Consider the following 22,322-nt stretch of genomic DNA (forward strand, 5'->3'; position numbering starts at 1 on the left):
TAGACTCTATCTCGCACCTAATGTTTTTCATTTTATTTGCATCAGTTATATTTTCCTTACTAGATTCTTGCTATGTCCCATAACATTACAATACCACACTTTTAGTGCGGAAATTCTCTTCTTTGATTCCTCAGTTCGATCTCCCATCCAAGCCCTTAGGGGTCCTCAATATTGGTAAGCTTGTATAGTGGCCATATTTGCACCTTCAATTGCACTCAAGTCCCCTTGTCACAGTTACTAATTGGTTCTATCAGTTTCTTATTTCCTACCACAACACCCTAAAAAGTTTAATTTCTTTCAAGTACACCCACATAGAAAAATCAATTCTTCAACTTTAATAATGAAATATCGGGGCACTGATTTTTGACCTATTTTGAATTTAAATTTTTTTATTTTCTTTTAGATTTTAGTTTAATGTTATTATTTTATAATTTAGTAATTACTAAATAAGTATTTTTAAATATTGACTTTGTAGAATAGTTGACCACTTGACCAGTCATGACGAACGTTGGCTTGTTAACTAGTCGTTACACATTGATTGAACGTTGATTTCGTTTACCAGCATTGACCAATATTGACTAGCATTGAGCAGCCATTAAGTTTTAATTTTTTTAGTTAGAAAATTTATTGTTAAAGTAAAAACAAATAATGAATTTAAAATATAAATTTTTTATTATATTTACATAATTAGTTTTTTATTTAAAAAGTATAATTATTACTTTTAAAACATGAATATTTAATGTTGCGGTATTTTTGTCACTTATCACATATTCATTCGTTCCTCTATTTTATCTTAAAACTAAATAATGGAATCAATAATTCCACCGTCGATTCACTATTTGAATATCTATCATTTCCATTTCGTCTTCCTTTTCAGTACAATTCCAACAAGTAAACACACCTTAACCCCTATTTTATATAATGAACTTTAAGAATACATTGGCATGCGACATTGTAATGTACTATTTACATTACAAGCATAGCATTGTATTATATTTATAATGTTATAGAAATGTTGTATGATTGATAAAAATTGCATTGTATTATTTTATACAGTACTTTGTTGGTGTATAAATTGCATTGCATTATTTTTATTCCTTACCAAAAAATCATTTGTTAAAAAAATAATGCTATTTTCAATTAAAAAGATATGTAATATTTAAGATTCTTTAATAAACATTTATAGTAATAAAATATATTTAACTACAATTTTCATTTTGTACTGAGCATTATATTGTATAAATTAGTATTACTATTTGCTTAATCTAAAATGTCACGTGTCAAACATACAGTAACTTTTTTATCTTTACTAGGTGCTAACATGCTTATATCATTGATATTAAGTGGGCAACACATCAAACATTAAACGGCTAACGTAGAAGATCAGACTCTTGGCCACCAGAGATTCCAAGAAAAGTTGAATTCACAATCTTTACATATTCCTCGGCAGCAGGCCCTGCCAGGGCAAAGATAGATTTATAACTGTAGGCATAGATTGATAATTATGAGTACAAAGGATATCTATATTTTATAAAAAAAAAAAAAAAAATCAGATTTAAAGATTAATAATACAGGAAAATTCTTGTTTCCTCATCTCAGACTAATTACATGAAAAAAATTCCTATGTTATATGTATACGTAACTCTAATTCAAGATTGAAGTTGGTTATCTCCTTTGGAAGTTGAGGAACTTGATGCCATAGGCAAACACAAAGAAGAAGACCGAACCCATGCCATATGGACAACCGCAACCACAGGAAGGAAATCATAGTCATATCCCAAATTGTCTTTAATGACTGTTTCACAGTGTTTGAATTTCTTCCAGAAAACAGTACAGTCTCATCATTGTCCCAACTGAGAAGTCACAAGGCCATAGATGGTCCAAGCGACGGAGAAGCCAGTAGTACCACATTGACCACACAGGAAGTTGCTGCAATGTATGTAAGATGTGTGAATTTTTTATGAAAGAGAGAAATGATATTAAACTAGAAATATTTTGAGAAAAGTACGAGATTTTCAAGTCACTTATAGTTCCCAAATTCTAAATGTTTCTAAAGCAAAATTAATGCTTTGGGAAAACTGGGAATGAGTTAAAAGTATTGAAAAGAATTGGAATTATGTAAAATCCTGCGTTAATGTTGATGGGTATCACAGTGCAGAAAAATTATTTAGTTTAAAGTCACAACCGTCGAGGAATGAGAAAACCAGAGAACAAGTTCCACAAGCTTAAGAAGAAGGACATAAAAATGGCAGCAATTTGGTGGCCTGGCGTCAATGCCACAACCATCATCCCGTACAATGTGAAGTAGATAAAGCACATGAATATGAAGTAGAAGAACATGAAGAATTTTCCCCCTGCCACTGAATCCAATCATAGAGTATGGATAAGGTGTACATGATAGTTTGAATTAACACGTACAGTATCTCAATGAGTACCTGGAAAATGAGGGAAAGTAAATTAGTCAAGTAGTATCAGTGGCTTCACATGCACTTTACCTTTTGACGACACAATATATATATTAGCTTTTCGAGTTTGGGCTTATAAAGGAATTTTCCGTGTTATTTGATTTACAGTTTCTAATTTGAAAGAAATAAGCTCCTGTTCAATGTTCCATTAGAAGGGGAAAATACAAAAACTAATGTAACTTCAAGAATGAATTGTTTACTTGAGCGAATGCATAAGGTAGTGCAGAATACATCCCGCTGCTCTTCCACGGTAAAAAACTGTCCTCTCAATATCAACAACGGACTGCACACCAGTAGCATTGGAAGCTCCGAGGAAAGTCATGCAGCATACACAGCTCCTAAAAGTTAATCAGATCTTGCTGATTGTTTCTGTACAATAAATAAATAAATAAATCAAGGTCCAAACAAACACCAAATTATTATATTTTCATCCAGATGTAAAGCAAGAACTTTGAAAAGAGAGTGCTTTCATCCATTATTTCTTTCAACAAGCAAATACTTGAATCCACTGATTATTTTACAAAGAAATGTATGGTTGCTAAGGAATTGTCTGATAACATCTAAAATTTTAGAAAAACATAATTATTTATAGATTTTTTTTTTTTTGCTGACCCTTATGGTAACAATTAATTAAACATAGGGAAAAGTTAACTTACGTTTTTTGACCTTTATCCCAGAAGATAAGACCAAAAAGAAGGCCAATACATAAAGTTAGGATAAACCGGAATGGTATTATATTCAGGGTGTCTCCAGTAAGACCAAAATTGTTTCCAGAAGCAAGCTTTGCACTGAGTAAAAAAGGATCGTGAGTATTTGGTTGGGAAGAAGAGTCATTAGAGCCCGGAGTGGAGTACTAAGCTCTTTGATAAGTCTTGATTCCTCCTGAAAGGTGCCAAGAAAGAAATCATTTAGAACAATACTTAAAATTCTAAGCCATATGGAAAAGTTAAATAATGGTAAACTATTATTGATACACTCAAACTTACTGATATAAAGAGGAGTTGGCATAGATTTCAGCAAAATCCACGTCCATTTGAGCCTCGACTGAAGGAGCAGTGACCTCAAGCATCCACGTAGCTGGATTGCATCCATCCTTATTTGAGGAACCCTTGGGACAGCCTGAAATAGGTTATAAATATTAGGTCTCAGTGCAATTTCCGATCCACAATTCATTAAGGATTTTTCTAAAATAAAATGAATATACATGTGGAGGACATGAAATTAAAATAATTAGAGTCTATTCTTTGTGTATTTGCTGTTAACAGATCAATCATACAGACAACGAAACATGAAATATTTACCTCAAAATATTCTATGAGTTGTGAGAATGGCGACCAAGGGTCCTGTTATAATGACTTGTCCACTCGTTTCATCAATAGTAGCTTAATAACCCCAATACCGTGTTGCATGTTAAAACATGTAAACAAATAAGAAAGCATAATAAAGAAAACACCAAGGGAAGTCTATAAAAGTTGAGCATTACTCGTCAAGGCTTCAAATATGTCTATGCTAGGTTGGTGTATAGTGCATACAACAGTTCTTCCTGTATCCACTGTATTTCTCACAGTACGCATGACAATGGCAGCTGCTCTAGCATCAAGACCAGATGTTGGCTCATCCATGAAATAGAGGGGTTAGCAACCAGCTCTACAGCTTTGTCAACCTCTTTCTTTGTTCTGTTGAAAGACCATCTATTCCTGGAAGCCCAACTAAAGCATTCCTCATGGTTTGAGCTCAACCAACTCCAACTTCTTCGACAAACACTGCATGATACATTGAGGTGAATTAAATATAATGGCATCAATATATAGTTCAAATTATGAAGATAGGAGCAAGTTCCTTCAGAGTTGGGAATCATTATTCTACAAGATTCAGCATACCTTCCGTGATTTTGTATCTATTTCTGAAGGAAGACGAAGCCAAGCTGAGTATAGGAGTGATTCATAAACAGTAACATGAGGTGAATGAATGTCATTCTGTTCACAAAACCACTCACACGTGCAAATGTTTCTTGGTTCTTTGGTGCGAAATGCTAATACTTCCTTCAATATACCCTCCGGTCTTCCTTCCTGCCAAGACATCCATCAGAGTTGTCTTCCCCGCACCACTTACACCTACTAGTGCCGTCAATACCCCTGGTCTGAAAGCACCACTAACATCTCGTAGCATTGAGACGATCTTCTTCATCCCTTGGACCTCATTTCCTGATAGCATGATAATTAATTCATCTCAGCATATGCTTGTGAGAATCAAAACATTTTCAACAAGATCATTCATTATAATGCGTCTAACAATTTTAAAAAAATGTTTAGTACATTATGGACTTAGAAAGCCATTCTAATTTTTTAGAGGTGGTAAACCGAAAATGAAAATGTTGTTACATGACATACATATTGTTCTCGATGATCTCCCAATTCCATGACTCTATGCTATAGCACAGAAGAGATCTAAAGGTCAGCAACCTAGTTTTATGTTTTTCATCACTCAGGCTGATTTTTGGCACAGATCATCATTGACTAGCAATGGTAAGTGTTAATTTTGTTGTGAAATGATAAGATTTCCAGGTTTTCAATGATATGGAAATTTGGTTATGGTTTCGGAAATGTCAGAGGGTTAAATTTCAATAATCAGGGAAGCTTCTAGGACAAACAAAATCTATATAAACACTTGAGATAAATATACGCTTCGAGATGAATGACTTACAACAGGCATATCCACGTAGTAGTTCACATGGTTGAATACAAGTGAATGGGGTTGGAAAGGCAAAACCATTCCTCTTTTAGAGTCAGCCAGGTTAACCATTTCTGATGAACTTCTCACTGCCAAGTTAATACCTGCAATTGTTTGTCAAAGTCAACGTATTTAGACAAATATAATATCAATGGACTTTACACAGTACATGAATAAGAGATTTTCCTTGGGAACATGACATAACAATCTGAAAGATAAGTACCGTTCCATACATGCTTTGGAACATAACTATTTATATGTTCATCATATCAGTTTGTTTTTCTATTGAAATCTTAAAGAGGTGGATGAAGGTTTGTGGAAAAAAGCTGGAATATGATTCTTGACTGGTACCGGTAAATAACACAATTCTCCAAGATACATATTTCTGCTAAAATTATTAGCCCTACTTAATGCAGTTTTCATTTCATGTTCATGCATTTGATATACCAGCTTTAATTCTTGTACAAATAAAACTTGACTTTGGTAAACTGAAGGAGAAAAAGTTGGAAGGAATCAGTTGAGAGGCAGACAGATGAGACTGTAAGACAAGTTCCTACATTATCTAATAGCAAACAATTGGAGCATAGAAAACTCCTAAAATCTCCTAGCAAGGCTAGCATCTCTATTGGAAAAAAGAAAAATACAGCTAAAAAGTTTATACCTACAGTGTTGCTACATACATATAATATCTAATTGAAAAACAAAAAAATTGCTGGCCATTCTATGATCCACATTTTAACAGGATTAACAAGGCTCACAAGGAAAAATAGGAAAAAGCAAAAACATAAACCTTCTATTCCATGTTCCTCAGAGGCTTGCTTATTCTTCTTTTCTCCATTATCCTCTATGACAGTTGCTTTTGACTCACCAAAAGCTGAAAACAATTTCCAATATGAGAAGAGGTGTTAATTAAACATTGAAACTTGAACTCTGTACAAGATATCCGGAGATGAAATTAGATACAATAACTTACGACTCAAATAAGTCAACGCGCCAACAAATAAAATGTTGAAGAGAAATGAAAATCCAAAAAGTGCTGCAATGCAAATCCAAAACCAATACTCATCGGTGAAGAATCCTCTAGCCTTCAGAAGTGCTTCCCCAACTGTAGGCGCATCAATGCTGGTGTCATTGTTGGGCTACATGAGATTGTAACTTATAAGATCTTTTTGATGAGTTAAGGACAGGAAAACTAGATACACCATAGAATTTGGTGTCCTCATCTCAGACTGATTACATGAAAAAAATTATGTTATTTATACGTAACTCTAATTCAAAGAAGTTGGTTATCTCCTTTGGAAGTTGAGGAACTTGATGCCATAGGCAAACACAAAGAAGAAGACCAGAACCCATGCCATATGGACAACGCAACCACAGGAAGGAAATCATAGTCATATCCCAAATTGTCTTTAATGTATGTTTCACAGTTGTTGAATTTCTTCCAGGAACAACTACAGTTTCATCATTGTCCTCCCAACTGAGAAGTCACAAGGCATAGATGGTCCAAGCGACAGGAGAAAGCAGCAGTGTACCACATTGACCACACAGGAAGTTGCTGCAATGTATGTAAGGATGTGAATTTTATGAAAGAGAGAAATGATATTAAACTAGAATATTTTGAGAAAAGTACGAGATTTTCAAGTCAGTTATAGTTCAAATTCTAAATGTTCTAAACACAATATTAATGTTTGGGAAAACTGGAATGAGTTAAAAGTATTGAAAAGAATTGGAATTATGTACAATCCTTGCGTTAATGTTGATGGGTATCACAATGCAGAAAAATTATTTAGTTTGAAGTCACAACCGCTCGAGGAATAGAAAAACCAGAGAACAAGTTCCACAAGTTAGAAGAAGGACATAAAAATGGCAGCAATTTGGTGGCCTGGCGTCAATGCCACAAACTCATCACGTACAATGTGAAGTAGTAAAGCACATGAATATGAAGTAGAAGAAATGAAGAATTTTCCCCCTGCCACTCGAATCCAATCATAGAGTATAGGATAAGGTGTAATGATAGTTTGAATTAACACGTACAGTATCTCAAGAGTACCTGGAAAAGAGGAAAGTAAATTAGTCAAGTAGTATTCAGTGGCTTCACATGCACTTTACCTTTTGACGAACACAATTAATATATTGCTTTTCAGGTTTGGGCTTATAAAGGAATTTTCCGTGATTATTTGATTTACAGTTTCTAATTTGAAAGAAATAAGCTCCTGTTCAAGTTCCATTAGAAGGGGAAAATACAAAAACAAATGTAACTTAAGAGATGAGATTGTTACTTGAGCGAATGCATAAGGTAGTGAGAATACATCCCAGTGCTCTTTCGCGGTAAAAAACTGTCCTCTCAATTAACAACGGACTGCACACCAGTAGCATTGGAAGCTCCGAGGAAAGTCATGCAGCATACACACGCTCTAAAAAGTTAATCAGATCTTGCTGATTGGTTCTGTACAATAATAAATAAATAAATCAAGGTCCAAACAACACCAAATTATTATATTTCATCCAGATGTAGAGTAAAGCAAAGAACTTTAAAAAGAGAGGATGCTTTCATCCATTATTTCTTTCAACAAGCAAAATACTTGAATCCAACTGATTATTTTACAAAGAAATGTATGTTGGCTAATGGATTGTTGATAAAATCTAAAATTTTGAAAAACAATTATTTATAGATTTTTTTTTTTTGCTGACCCTTTATGGTAACAATTAATAAACATAGGGGAAAAGTTAACTTACGTTTTTTGACCTTTATCCCAGAAGATAAGACCAAAAAGAAGGCCAATACATAAAGTTAGGATAAACCGGATGTATTATATTCAGGGTGTCTCCAGTAAGACCAAAATGTTTCCAGAAGCAAGCTTGCACTGAGTAAAAAAGGACTGTGAGTATTGGTTGGGAAGAAGAGATCATTAGAGCCCGAGGTGGAGTACTAAGCTCTTTGATAAGTTCTTGATTCCTCTGAAAGTGTGCCAAGAAAGAAATCATTAGAACAATACTAAAATTCTAAGCCATATGGAAAAGTTAAATAATGGTAAAACTATGTATTGATACACTCAAACTTACTGATATAAAGAGGAGTTGGCATAGATTTCAGCAAAATCCACGTCCATTTGAGCCTCGACTGAAGGAGCAGTGACCTCAAGCATCCAGTAGCTGGATTGCATCCATCCTTAATTTAGGAACCCTGGGACAGCCTGAAATAGGTTTAAATATTAGGTCTCAGTGCAATTTCCGATCCACCAATTCATTAAGGATTTTTCTAAAATAAAATGAATAATTCATGTGGGGGACATGAAATTAAAATAAGAGTCTATTCTTTGTGTATTTGCGTTAACAAATCAATCATAAGACAACGAAACAGAATATTTACCTCAAATATTCTATGAGTTTGTGAGAATGGCGACCAAGGGGTCCTGTATAAATGACTGTCCACCTCGTTTCATCAATAGTAGTGTAATAACCACAATACCGTGTTGCATGTTAAAACATGTAAACAAATAAGAAAGCATAAAATAAAGAAAACACCAAGGGAAGTCTATAAAAGTTGAGCATTACATTGTCAAAGGCTTCAAATATGTCTATGCTAGTGGTGGGTATAGTGCATACAACAGTTCTTCCGTATATCACTGTATTTCTACAGTACGCATGACAATGGCAGCTGCTCTAGCATCAAGACCAGATGTTGGCTCATCCATGAAGATAATGAGGGGTTAGCAACAGCTCTACAGCTATTGTCAACCTCTTTCTTTGTTCTGTTGAAAGACCATCTATTCCTGGAAGCCCAACTAAGCATTCCTCAATGGTTTGAGCTCAACCAACTCCATAACTTCTTCGACAAACATCTGCATGATACATTAGGTGAATTAAATTATAATGGCATCATTATAATAGTTTTAAAGTATGAAGATAGGAGCAAGTTTCTCAGAGTTGGGAATCTATTATTATACAAAGTTTCAGCATACCTTCCGTGATTTGTATCTATTTCTGAAGGAGACGAAGCCAAGTGAGTATAGGAGTGATCATAAACAGTAACATGAGGTGAAAGAATGGCATTCTGTTCACAATAACCACTCACAAGTGCAAATGTTTCTTGGTTCTTTGGGTAGCGAAATGCTAATACTTCCTTCAATATACCTCCGGTCTTCCTTCCTGCCAAGACATCCATCAGAGTTGTTCCCCGCACCACTTACACCTACTAGTGCCGTCAATACCCTGGTCTGAAAGCACCACTAACATCTCGTAGCAGTTGAAGACGATCTTCTTCAATCCCTTGGGACTCATTTCCTGGTAAGCAATGATAATTAATTCATCTCAGCATATGCTTGTGAGAATCAAAACTTTCAACAAGATCATCATTAAATGCGTCTAACAATTTTAAAAAATGTTTGTACATTATGGACTTAAAAGAAGCATTCTAATTTTTTTAGAGGTGGTAAACGCAAATGAAAATGTTGACGAATACAATACATATTGTTCTCGAATGATCTCCAAATTCATGACTCTATGCTATAGCACAGAAGAGATCTAAAGGTCAAGCAACCTAGTTATTAGTGTTTATTTCACTCGCTACATGATGCATCTTTGAAAAAAAAAAAAAAAAAAAGTCCCTTACATTATTTTCTCCCAACTTTTCTCACCAACCAAACAGAAACCTAGAACCTAACAAAGAAAAAGATAAAAAACTTTATTGATTGTCCTCTCATTCCTCATCAACCAAATAAACCCACATAAAAAAATCTAAAAAAAAAAAAAAAATTTACACAAGAAAAGCAACAGCAGCACAAGCTAGAAAGTATCTACTAAGTACAGTAAATGGAGACAAGACAAATTAGAAAAACTCCTAGATTTAGTTTGATTCATGTTACAGTGGTTTCCAAAGGAATACACATGATTGACATCTGTTATCTGCAGAACAATAAGAATAAAGCAAGAAGAGCAACCATCAATATTACTAGATTGTAGCCGAGGAGAAGCTGAAGACGCCAAAGAATCGACTCCAAGAATTAGAGCTGCTGAAGAATGAAGAGTGAAGACGAAGGAGATGGGATCAAATCGGTGACGGTGATACACATACCTTGCTGCGCCGACAGTGGAGACTACAAACGTGGCTGATGAGAAGCGGAGACAGGAGAAGTGACGACGATGGAGTTAGGGATTTTGATGACGATGAGTTTGAGAGAAGGCTGATGAGAGATTGAGTTTGAGTTAGGTTCGGGATTTTGCGATTTGGGGCAAAATGAAACGGGGAAAGGGTTTCTTTTTAAAAAAAAAACAAATGGGTACCCGCGAGTGTACCCGCTTGACCGGTTGCCAAAACGAGTTGGGCCTATCCCGGCCCGCCCACGAATTCCGGGGCTAATCTTAGGCTATCCCAACCCAAAGCCCAAACGATTTGAGGAAAATCCACCCCATTCAAGACGGTTCCCATGGGGCCGGGCTTTGTGCCCATCCCTAGTTTAGAGTCCGGTTCATTTTCAGAACATTGTTTAGTATTACATAATTTGCTTAATCTAACAATGTCACGTGTCAAACATACAGACTTTTTTATCTTTACTAGGATGCTAACATGCTTATCCTTGATATTGAAAGTGGGCAACACATCAAACATTAAACTGCTAACGTAGAAGATCAGAATCTTGGTCACCAGAGATTTCCAAGAAAAGTTGAATTCACAATCTTTACATATTCCTCGGCAACAAGGCCCTGTCAGGGCAAAGATAGATTTATAACTGTAGGCATAGATTGATAATTATGAGTACAAAGGATATCTATATTTATAAAAAAAAAAATCAGGATTAAAGAATAATAATAAAATTGAAAAACCAATAATAATACAGGAAATTCTGTTTCTCATTCAGACTGATTACATGAAAAAAATTCCTATGTTATATTTTACGTAACTCTAATTCAAGATTGAAGTTGGTTATCTCCTTTGGAAGTTGAGGAACTTGATGCCATAGGCAAACACAAAGAAGAAGACCAGAACCCATGCCATATGGACAACGCAACACAGGAAGGAAATCATAGTCATATCCCAAATTGTCTTTAATGTATTGTTTCACAGTTGTTGAATTTCTTCCAGGAACAACTACAGTTTCACATTGTCTCCCAACTGAGAAGTCACAAGGCCATAGATGGTCCAAGCGACAGGGGAAAGCCAGTAGTACCACATTGACCACACAGGAAGTTGCTGCAGTATGTAAGGATGTGAATTTTTTATGAAAGAGAGAAATGATATTAAACTAGAAATATTTTGAGAAAAGTACGAGATTTTCAAGTCAGTTATAGTTCACAAATTCTAAATGTTTCTAAAGCAAATATTAATGTTTTGGGAAAACTGGGAATGAGTAAAAGTATTGAAAAGAATTGGAATTATGTACAATCCTTGCGTTATGTTGATGGGTATCACAATGCAGAAAAATTATTTAGTTTGAAGTCATACCGCTCGAGGAAAGAGAAAACCAGAGAACAAGTTCCACAAGCTTAAGAAGAAGGACATAAAATGGCAGCAATTTGGTGGCTGGCGTCAATGCCCAAACCATCATCCCGTACAATGTGAAGTAGATAAAGACATGAATATGAAGTAGAAGAAAATGAAGAATTTTCCCCCCTGCCACTCGAATCCAATCATAGAGTATAGGATAAGGTGTACATGATAGTTTGAATTAACACGTACAGTATCTCAATGAGTACCTGGAAAATGAGGAAAGTAAATAGTCAGTGTATCAGTGGCTTCACATGCACTTTACCTTTTGACGACACAAAATAATATTAGCTTTTCGAGTTTGGGCTTATAAAGGAATTTTCCGTGATTATTTGATTTACAGTTTCTAATTTGAAAGAAATAAGCTCCTGTTCAATGTTCCATTAGAAGGGGAAAATACAAAAACAATGTAACTTCAAGAGATGAGATTGTTTACTTGAGCGAATGCATAAGGTAGTGCAGAATACATCCAGCTGCTCTTTCCGGTAAAAAAATGTCCTCTCAATATCAACAACGGACTGCACACCAGTAGCATTGGAAGCTCGAGGAAAGTCATGCAGCATACAACGCTCCTAAAAAGTTAATCAGATCTTGCTGATTGGTTCTGTACAATAAATAAATAAATAATCAAGGTCCACACAACACCAAATTATTATATTTCATCCAGATGTAGATAAAGCAAAGAACTTAAAAAGAGAGGATGCTTTCATCCATTTTCTTTCAACAAGCAAAATACTTGAATCAATGATTATTTACAAAGAAATGTTATTGTTGGCTAATGGAATTGTATGATAACATCTAAAATTTTAGAAAAACATAATTATTTATAGATTTTTTTTTTTGCTGACCCTTTATGGTAAAATTAATTAAACATAGGGGAAAAGTTAACTTACGTTTTTTGACCTTTATCCCAGAAGATAAGACCAAAAAGAAGGCAATACATAAAGTTAGGATAAACCGGATGTATATATTCAGGGTGTCTCCAGTAGACCAAAATTGTTTCCAGAAGCAAGCTTTGCACTGAGTAAAAAAGGATCGTGAGTATTTGGTTGGGAAGAAGAGATCATTAGAGCCCGGAGGTGGAGTACTAAGCTCTTTGATAAGTTCTTGATTCCTCCTGAAAGTGTCCAAGAAAAGAATCATTTAGAACAATACTTAAAATTCTAAGCACATGGAAAAAGTTAAATAATGGAAAACTATGTATTGATACACTCCAACTACTGATATAAGAGGAGTTGGCATAGATTTCAGCAAAATCCACGTCCATTTGAGCCTCGACTGAAGGAGCAGTGACCTCAAGCATCCAGTAGCTGGATTGCATCCATCCTTAATTTTAGGAACCCTGGGACAGCCTGAAATAGGTTATAAATATTAGGTCTCAGTGCAATTCCGATCCACCAATTCATAAGGATTTTTCTAAAATAAAGAATAATCATGTGGGGGACATGAAATTAAAATAATTAGAGTCTATTCTTTGGTATTTGCGTTACAAATCAATCATATAGACAACGAAAATGAAATATTTACCTCAAAATATTCTATGAGGTTGTGAGAATGGCGACCAAGGGGTCCTGATAAATGACTTGTCCACCTCGTCATCAATAGTAGCTGTAATAACCACAATACCGTGTGCATGTTAAAACATGTAAACAAATAAGAAAGCATAAAATAAAGAAAACACCAAGGGAAGTCATAAAAGTTGAGCATTACATCGTCAAAGGCTTCAAATATGTCTATGCTAGGTTGGTGTATAGTGCATACAACAGGCTTCCCGTATCCACTGTATTTCTCACAGTACGCATGACAATGGCAGCTGCTCTAGCATCAAGACCAGATGTTGGCTCATCCATGAAGATAAGGAGGGGTTAGCAACCAGCTCTACAGCTATTGTCAACTCTTTCTTTGTTCTGTTGAAAGACCATCTATTCTGGAAGCCCAACTAAAGCATTCCTCAATGGTTTGAGCTCAACCAACTCCATAACTTCTTCGACAAACATCTGCATGATACATTGAGGTGAATTAAATTATAATGGCATCATTAATAAAGTTCAAAGTATGAAGATATGGAGAAGTTCCTCAGAGTTGGGAATCATATTATACAAGATTTCAGCATACCTTCCGTGATTTTGTACTATTTCTGAAGGAAGACGAAGCCAAGCTGAGTATAGGAGTGATTCATAAACAGTAACATGAGGTGAATGAATGTCATTCTGTTCACAATAACCATCACACGTGCAAAGTTTCTTGGTTCTTTGGGTAGCCGAAATGTAATACTCCTTCAATATACCCTCCGGTCTTCCTTCCTGCCAAGACATCCATCAGAGTTGTCTTCCCCGCACCACTTACACCTACTAGTGCCGTCAATCCCCTGGTCTGAAAGCACCACTAACATCTCGTAGCAGTTGAAGACGATCTTCTTCAATCCCTTGGGTCTCATTTCCTGTAAGCAATGATAATTAATTCATCTCAGCATATGCTTGTGAGAATCAAAACATTTTAACAAGATCATTCATTTAAATGGTCTAACAATTTAAAAAAATGTTAGTACATTATGGATTAAAAGAAGCCATTCTAATTTTTTTAGAGGTGGTAAACGAAAATGAAAATGTGTTACGAATAACAATACATATTGTTCCGAATGATCTCCCAAATTCCATGACCTTATGCTATAGCACAGAAGAGATCTAAAGGTCAAGCAACCTAGTTATTAGTGTTTATTTCATCCTCATGATGTTTTGGCACAGATCATCATTGACTAGCAATGGTAAGTGGTTAATTTTGTGTGGATGATAAGATTTCCAGGTTCAATGATATGGAAATTGGTTATGGTTTGGAAATGTCAGAGGGTTAAATTTCAATAATCAGGGAAGCTTCTAGGACAAAAAAAATCTATATAAACACTTAAGATAAATATAGCTTCGAGATGAAGACTTACAACAGGCATATCCACGTAGAGTTCACATGGTTGAATACAAGTGAATGGGGTTGGAAAGGCAAAACCATTCCTCTTTTAGAGTCAGCCAGGTTAACCATTTCTGATGAACTTCTCACTGCCAAGTTAATACCTGCAATTGTTTGTCAAAGTCAACGTATTTAGACAAAAATAATATCAATGGACTTTACACAGGACACGAATAAGAATTTTCCTTGGGAACATGACATAACAATCTGAAAGATAAGTACCGTTCCATACATGCTTTGGAACATAACTATTTATATGTTCATCATATCAGTTTTTTTCTATTGAAATCTTAAAGAGGTGGATGAAGGTTTGTGGAAAAAAGCTGGAATATGATTCTTGACTGGTACCGGTAAATAACAAATTTCCAAGATACATATTTCTGCTAAAATTTAGCCCTACTTAATGCAGTTTTCATTCATGTTCATGCATTTGATATACCAGCTTTAATTCTTGTACAAATAAAACTTGACTTTGGTAAACTGGAGGAGAAAAAGTTGGAAGGAATCAGTTGAGAGGCAGACAGATGAGACTGTAAGACAAGTTCCTACATTATCTAATAGCAAACAATTGAGCGTAGAAAACTCCTAAAATCTCCTAGCAAGGCTAGCATCTCCATTGGAAAAAAAAAAAATACAGCTAAAAAGTTTATACCTACAGTGTTGCTACATACATATAATATCTAATTGAAAACAAAAAATTGCTGGCCATTCTATGATCACATTTTAACAGGATTAACAGGCTCACAAGGAAAAATAGGAAAAAGCAAAAACATAAACCTTCTATCCATGTTCCTCAGAGGCTTGCTTATTCTTCTCTCCATTATCCTCTATGACAGTTGCTTTTGACTCACCAAAAGCTGAAAACAATTTCCAATAGAGAAGAGGTGTTATTAAACATTGAAACTTGAACTCTGTACAAGATATCCGAGATGAAATTAGATACAATAACTTACGACTCAAATAAGTCAAGCGCCAACAAATAAATGTTGAAGAGAAAAGAAAATCCAAAAAGTGCTGCAATGCAAATCCAAAACCAATACTATCGGTGAAGAATCCTTAGCCTTCAGAAGTGCTTCCCCAACTGTAGGCGCATCAATGCTGGTGTCATGTTGGGCTACATGAGATTGTAACTTATAAGATCTTTTTGATGAGTTAAGGACAGGAAACTAGATACACCATAGTTAGCTAAGTGAAAATTGCAATTCGAATCAAAAAGAAGATGATCAAAGCATAATAGAACTTACTGTGTCCCATCTTTTATCAAGAAACTCATTCATAACTAGTGCATTCTGTCCATACATCATAGGAGACATATAGTAGCCCCACATCATCCATGGCTCAAGGTCATCTTCAGGAAAAAAAGCAAAAGATTTTTAAAATGAATCACTGTTTAAATAAAAAGTATCTTAGCATGAACCTAATTATTTAGTAATATTTACCATCCAATACTAGGCATAATAAATTGGATTAAACAGGTTTTGCTTAAAAAATAAATTAAAATGGCAAAAAGGGTTAAATTCTCACTTTGGAAATAATAAATCCTCCAAGCAGAAAAACCATTAGCAAGGTGAAGGTACCCAGCAACTTTGATACAACTTCTGTTCTTCCAAGAGCAGCAATGAATCGAAAGAGGGACAGAGCCATCTGATGTACACCAAGTAATGCCAAGAATTGTCGGAAAAACCTACAGAAGAAAAAATAAAAGGATTATTGGAAAAGAACTCTAGTAGCTGATCTAGTTCTAATAACAGGTATGACAAAACCCAAAACATAGAAACAATAATTACAAATATAACATCAATAGTTTTCAGCAGGTGATTATATGGACTGAATGGAACTAGATGAATGCTTTACCTGCTAGGAGAGGGAGCAAAACCAATTGTGAAGTATGTCAGAACAATCCATATAGCTGACTCCAAAACGATAAAGGGATCCTAAGAATCCATATAGGTAAGGCAAAAGCCATGCAGGATAGAATAAGTGATCCCTTTGTTTATAGAAGACAGGAAGCTCATAATAGTCATTGCAAGTTCCGCCATCCCATTAAACATCACTTAACTAAACTGAAGAACAATGCTCCAAAATACTTGTTCCACCAAAGAAAGTGCCAGGTTCCATTTCTGATCTAAGAACACGGACATGGCTATTAATGACATAATTGTATCGGGTAGTCTTGAATATATAAACAAAAGAATTACGCTTCATTAGCAGCCACTCCCTTGCAAAACATGCCTTGAACAATTCCCGATTTGGAATGCCTACTTTTCAGTCACCAATGCAGCAGGGTGGGCTCTGGATTTGTCAAAAGGAACCCTAAGATCTAAGTCAATCTGTTGGCCAATGTGGAAAGAATTGAAACCTTCAACAAAATCAGAAACCGAAACAAATCTGTATGGTTCGTTCTTCCTAAACCAATACTGTTCCTGGTCCTTCTTGGAAGTTACTTCTTGCAGAAAGTCAGCAACTCCTTTTCTGCCTGGGCATTTGAAACCCATGTATTCAAAGAATTGAAGGACATTCTCTCGTGGACCTTGATAGACAATTTGACCTTCTGAAAGTAGGATAATGTCATCAAATAGATCATATGTCTCTGGTGCTGGCTGTAGAAGAGAAATAATCATGGTTACATCCATAATATGAACCATTTGCTTCATGAACTTGCAAATTTGAAAAGTGGTTGAACTGTCCAATCCTGTTGATATTTCATCCATTAGAAGAACCTTTGCTGGTCCCACTAACATCTCTCCTGCACTCAGAATTGTAACTTCTTAGACTTGCAATGTATGATAAGAAATTATTACACATAAGACAGAGCAAAGAAAAAGAAAAAAACATTTCAGATGTCTTAAAAGTTAGATTAAGCTTAATGCTACGTTAGCACTATATATGCCAAATGAGTGACTGGAAACACTGATGATAATCAAATTTGAAGTCCAGAGAGAACAGAGCAGTAAAGAATCATTTATAGAATGAATAATGGTACTTGATGCATCAATAGGAAAAAAAAAAAAAAGTAGATGTGATCAGTTTTACTTCGCACACCATCCAAAATTAGTAATAGAGGAGTATAATGAAGATGTAAATTCAGGGTTCATGCTGTTGATAATTAGCAAGCTGCTACTATAGGAGAAAGTTATATGCGACAAAATAAGAATATCAGGACTTGTCCTGGCAAGCATACCAGTAGTCACACGCTTCCTTTGTCCACCAGAAACACCCCTTCTCATGTTATCACCGAGCATAGTATCAGCGCATATATCCAAGCCAAGAATCTGTTAACATTTGTAAAATGTGAGGTCTTTGAAATGAGCTACAAGAAAATAAAATAAAATAAATAACGAGCGAACTTGCAATGGAGAACAAACCTTGAGAATATAATCCGTAACCAAACTAGTTTCTTGACCTGCTACTGCCGTGGCTTTCATAAACGCATCAATCTCAGGATCTGGTTTAATTCCTGCTTCTTTCTCTCTTCTTGAAAGTTCTGCCAGCATATCATATCTTGTGCCAACACCTAAACAGCGCCCGGAGAAATCCAATGTCTCCCGAACAGTCATCTCTCCATAGTGAAGATCTTGTTGACTAATGTATGCACAAGTCCTCTGAGGAACAAACTCACGTAATTCGTGCCCACAGTAGGTGATTTTCCCAATTGCCTGTTCAGTACTATAAGTTATCTCAAATTCTCTTAAATAACGACAAAATTATACTAGTTCATGCAAAAGAAGTAATGATGGAAGGAAATAAGAAACTGACCCTTAGTTCTTTATCGAGTTTGCCGGCAAGAGCCAGCAACAATGTTGTTTTCCCAGAGCCTGGAGGACCCAGAAGAAGTGTCATCCTGGAATATTTTTTTCCCATTTTAGTTACTGATAGTCTGATACAAAACAATATAATTGATTTGGTGAAACAAAACATAATTAAATATCATGAAAATACCTGGATGGTTTGAGGACTCCATTAACATCTTGGAGAATCTGGATTTTTCTTTTCTTAGATGGGGCAAGACGAAGTGATCCCAGAGCGTTCTATTTTCCATGAAAAATCAAAATTAGAGACACAAAACTTAATTATTCAGGAATAACCTCAATCCAATTGTTAACGATTTCAAAATCAGATGTGAAAAAATTGAAATCAACCAAAAACAAACTCTTTATTTTATTTTCCATTGATGAAATTTTCCACCCATAAAATATGGCCAACAAAGAGCATAAATTTTAACTTTGTCCCATTTCTATTTACAAAATAACTACCCTGAACTTGAATAATTAGACTTTATTTCAATGTTAGCATGAGATTTTCTTCTGCCGCTTCTAAAATCTATAAAGTTGGCTTGAATAAGAAAATCAAGCTAGGTTTTGTAAAATAAACTTGAATATTGAGAATTAGTGAGAAGAATCTTAAAACTGACCAGAATTTGAATGGAGTTGAATACATACAAATTCAATTCATGGTCTTTGGTAAAATTACGAATAATTCCCTTAATTTTGTGGTGGGAATTATGCTCCATTTTTGCAACTCCCGACTACCGGCAGTCGACTATGAGCAATAATGGGATAGATAGAGGTATTTTTATTAATTTATAAGTTTTTATTATAGAAGTGTTTAATTAAATTAATAAATATGAAAAAGTTAAAAAATAATCAATATTTTCTAAAAATGTATTAAATCCATTCTAGAATCCTATCTTGATTAAATTCTGTTCACAATATAATAGTATTCTAAAATCTTAAACGGACGGAGCCCATTTAAACAAATGGATTGTTGGCGGCAATTTAGAATATAAAAGATTTCTTTAAACAAAATTAAATGCATTCTTGAATACGTTAAATTGAAACGATATTTATAATGCAGATTCATTAAATATTTAACAAAATTAATAGAGAATTACCGAGGATTTATAAAATAAGTATAACAAAAAAATTTAAAATATAAGATTCCAGGAAAAAAGTTTATAATATATTTTTTTAAAAATATAATAATACTTAATGTCGTATGATTTTCAAAGTGATATATGTTGTTGCATAGCGTGTTGGCTTTACTTGTTTTGGTTTATGAAAACAAGAGTATGATGTCATTAACAGATAAAAATTGGTATGAATTGACCTCGCCGGCTTCACAAAATTCAAACCAATCTAGATATTCTTGACGTCATGATTGTACCATTCTCTTGGCTTAAAAGTCCATGTTGACTCCCAAAGCAAACTTTGTTGACCACATCTTATTTTTAGAAATCTGGACTTCAACCACTCTTTTTATATATATTTTTAATGATTAAGGATATTCATTCATCTAATTAATTTTTCAAAACCTTAGATTTATTGATCCGATCATAACTTTGATAACTACCTATATTAATAAGTGAGAAAAAATTTAAATTTAAGACCCCTTAAATCTTTATCGATTCCCTTAACCACCTAAATGTATTTAAAATTTATATAAATTTGTATAAAAATTTTAAATTAAGATTTTATGTTAAAAAATCACATTCTAAAACTGCTATTTTTTGAAGGAAACAAGAGTAAAATAACTAATAAGATGAAGATTGGAAATAAAAAATTTCACCTCAATTGCATTAATAACAGAATTGGGTAGAGTGGGAAGAGCTCTACTTCCAACATGGACATCTCCTTCAACTGATAAATGCTCATATCGAACTTCAATTTTTGGAATTTCGATTCCCACTCTGCAAATAATAATAATAATAATAAAAAACTAAAATGAAATTATTAGACCAATTTTATTTATTAATTTAATTATTTTACCTATCAGTTCTGTTTCGAAGTCTCCTAAGAAAATTCTCGTTGTCCACTTCAATAAGTTTTAATATACTATTCATCAACTTCTTCTTATCTTCCATGGCGAATCTCGTCACATCCACCTCATCGTGAACAATTTTCCCATTCTCAAGAACCTGCCTCAGCATCCCCTTTCTCAACCGATCATACGTCGGCAGCCGTTCGATTGCCGCCCACCTTAGCTCCTCTTCATCATCCTGCCGTTGGCTCTGTGCAAACACATTTGTTTGTGAATTCCACGCCTCCCGGATGCTCGCTGACGCCAGACTTGCAGACGCCATCCAGTTCCGCCGACTCCCCGACCGCATCGTCGGGCGACGGCTCATCGTCCTCGCTAGATCTTCTCCGGCCAAACCGCAGCCATCTTGTCACAATTTATCAATTCAATCACTACTTCAAATGTGGCTGAAAATTTAGCGAAAGAAAACAGTTACCTAACTAGATATGAAAATTTTATAAAAAAGACTAAGTTCAGACCGTGGGTGAGATTTCCTTGAAGGTTTTGAAAGAAGGGATAAGTAAAAGAGTAATTTACGAGATGTGGAGGAATGACTTATACAACTAACAAAGGGTCAAGAGGTTACAGCTGCCGGCTACTTGATGAATTAAAGACCAGTCATGTGTGAATTTTCGTTTGATGGCGGTTCTTCTAGAAGTAGTTTAATAATTTTTTATTCGACCTCACACTTTTCCTCTACTGTTTATGGTCTATCTCTAGAATGTAAAATAACTGTTTCGTCCCTTAGGGATCACTATTAGGTTCAGCGAATATTTAGTAACACATTGTCCCTGTTGGATTAAGGGCTGTTCAGCAAAATTTCAGCAAAAATAAGAAAAAATACTGATTTTCAAAATATTAATTTCAAATAAAATACTGAATGCGTTTTTTATTTTTATATTTTATATCATTTTCAATATTTTCAAAAAATAGAAAAAAACACAAAATTCATAAAAAAAAAACTCTTACTTTCTTTTGATAACAAAGTAGTCTTATTGTCTTCTTTAAAAGTACGGAGAAAGAGAATCTCAACAGGATATTTTAAAAAATGTTATTATTTTTTTCTTTTTTCTTTTAGCGTTTTCTTAATCTTTTGATTTTATTTATAATTTAAAAATATGTGATTTACAGTTCTAAATTTTATTTAACAAAAGACAAAAAAAAAAATGCTCTTATAACGTTTATTGGGGATAACAATACTTACTTTATAAGGATAATACTAAAACAGTTTTCTGGACTCGAAAGATAGGAACCAGCTGCATGGACAAATTGTTATTTTTCTCTAGAATCTTTTTCATTCAGTTATTAAAAATATATATTAAAAAAAAAAGTATATGAGGAGATGAAGTTACTTGGGTGTGGATACTGGGTATACATCCTTTAGTTTTTTTTTTTTTTTTTTTTTTAAAAGTTAATACCCAATTTACCCTTATAATTAAAATTAGTGATAAAGACATTAGTATTGACTTTTATCAAGTAATAATAAGTATGTAAGGTGATTCAAAGTATTGGGAAGAAGAATAATTTTCTTCGTCCCATTAAGTTGGAAGGTTCTAATTGACTGATTTACCCAATTTATGTGTTGTCCATTACTTCAATACCTAATTGCAATTTCATTAACTTAATTGCTACAATTTGAGAACTATGTGGATGGTTTTTGAGTAATTAAGGGATTATTAGGTTGTTTTTATGCAATGATTTTTTTTTTTGGTTATCGGAGGTGTTCGGACCAACTAATCCTCCTGATCCCAAACAAGGTTTTCAAAACAGGACAAATTCTACGGTCCGTGGTCAACAATATTAGCAACCGTCTCAAACTTTTACCACTCGATCAACCCATTGTTGGTTAAATATATCTTATGTAATGATTTTGGTAAAATGAATTA

General features: G+C 34.4%; 1 pseudogene; it reads right to left on the bottom strand.

Moving 5' to 3' along the window:
• Positions 1 to 1,517: 1,517 nt before the first annotated feature.
• Positions 1,518 to 21,058, bottom strand: LOC116139093 (annotated as a pseudogene).
• Positions 21,059 to 22,322: the final 1,264 nt, after the last annotated feature.

This window comes from Pistacia vera, unplaced genomic scaffold, assembly GCF_008641045.1.
Source record: "Pistacia vera cultivar Batoury unplaced genomic scaffold, PisVer_v2 Contig347, whole genome shotgun sequence".
NCBI lineage: Eukaryota > Viridiplantae > Streptophyta > Magnoliopsida > Sapindales > Anacardiaceae > Pistacia > Pistacia vera.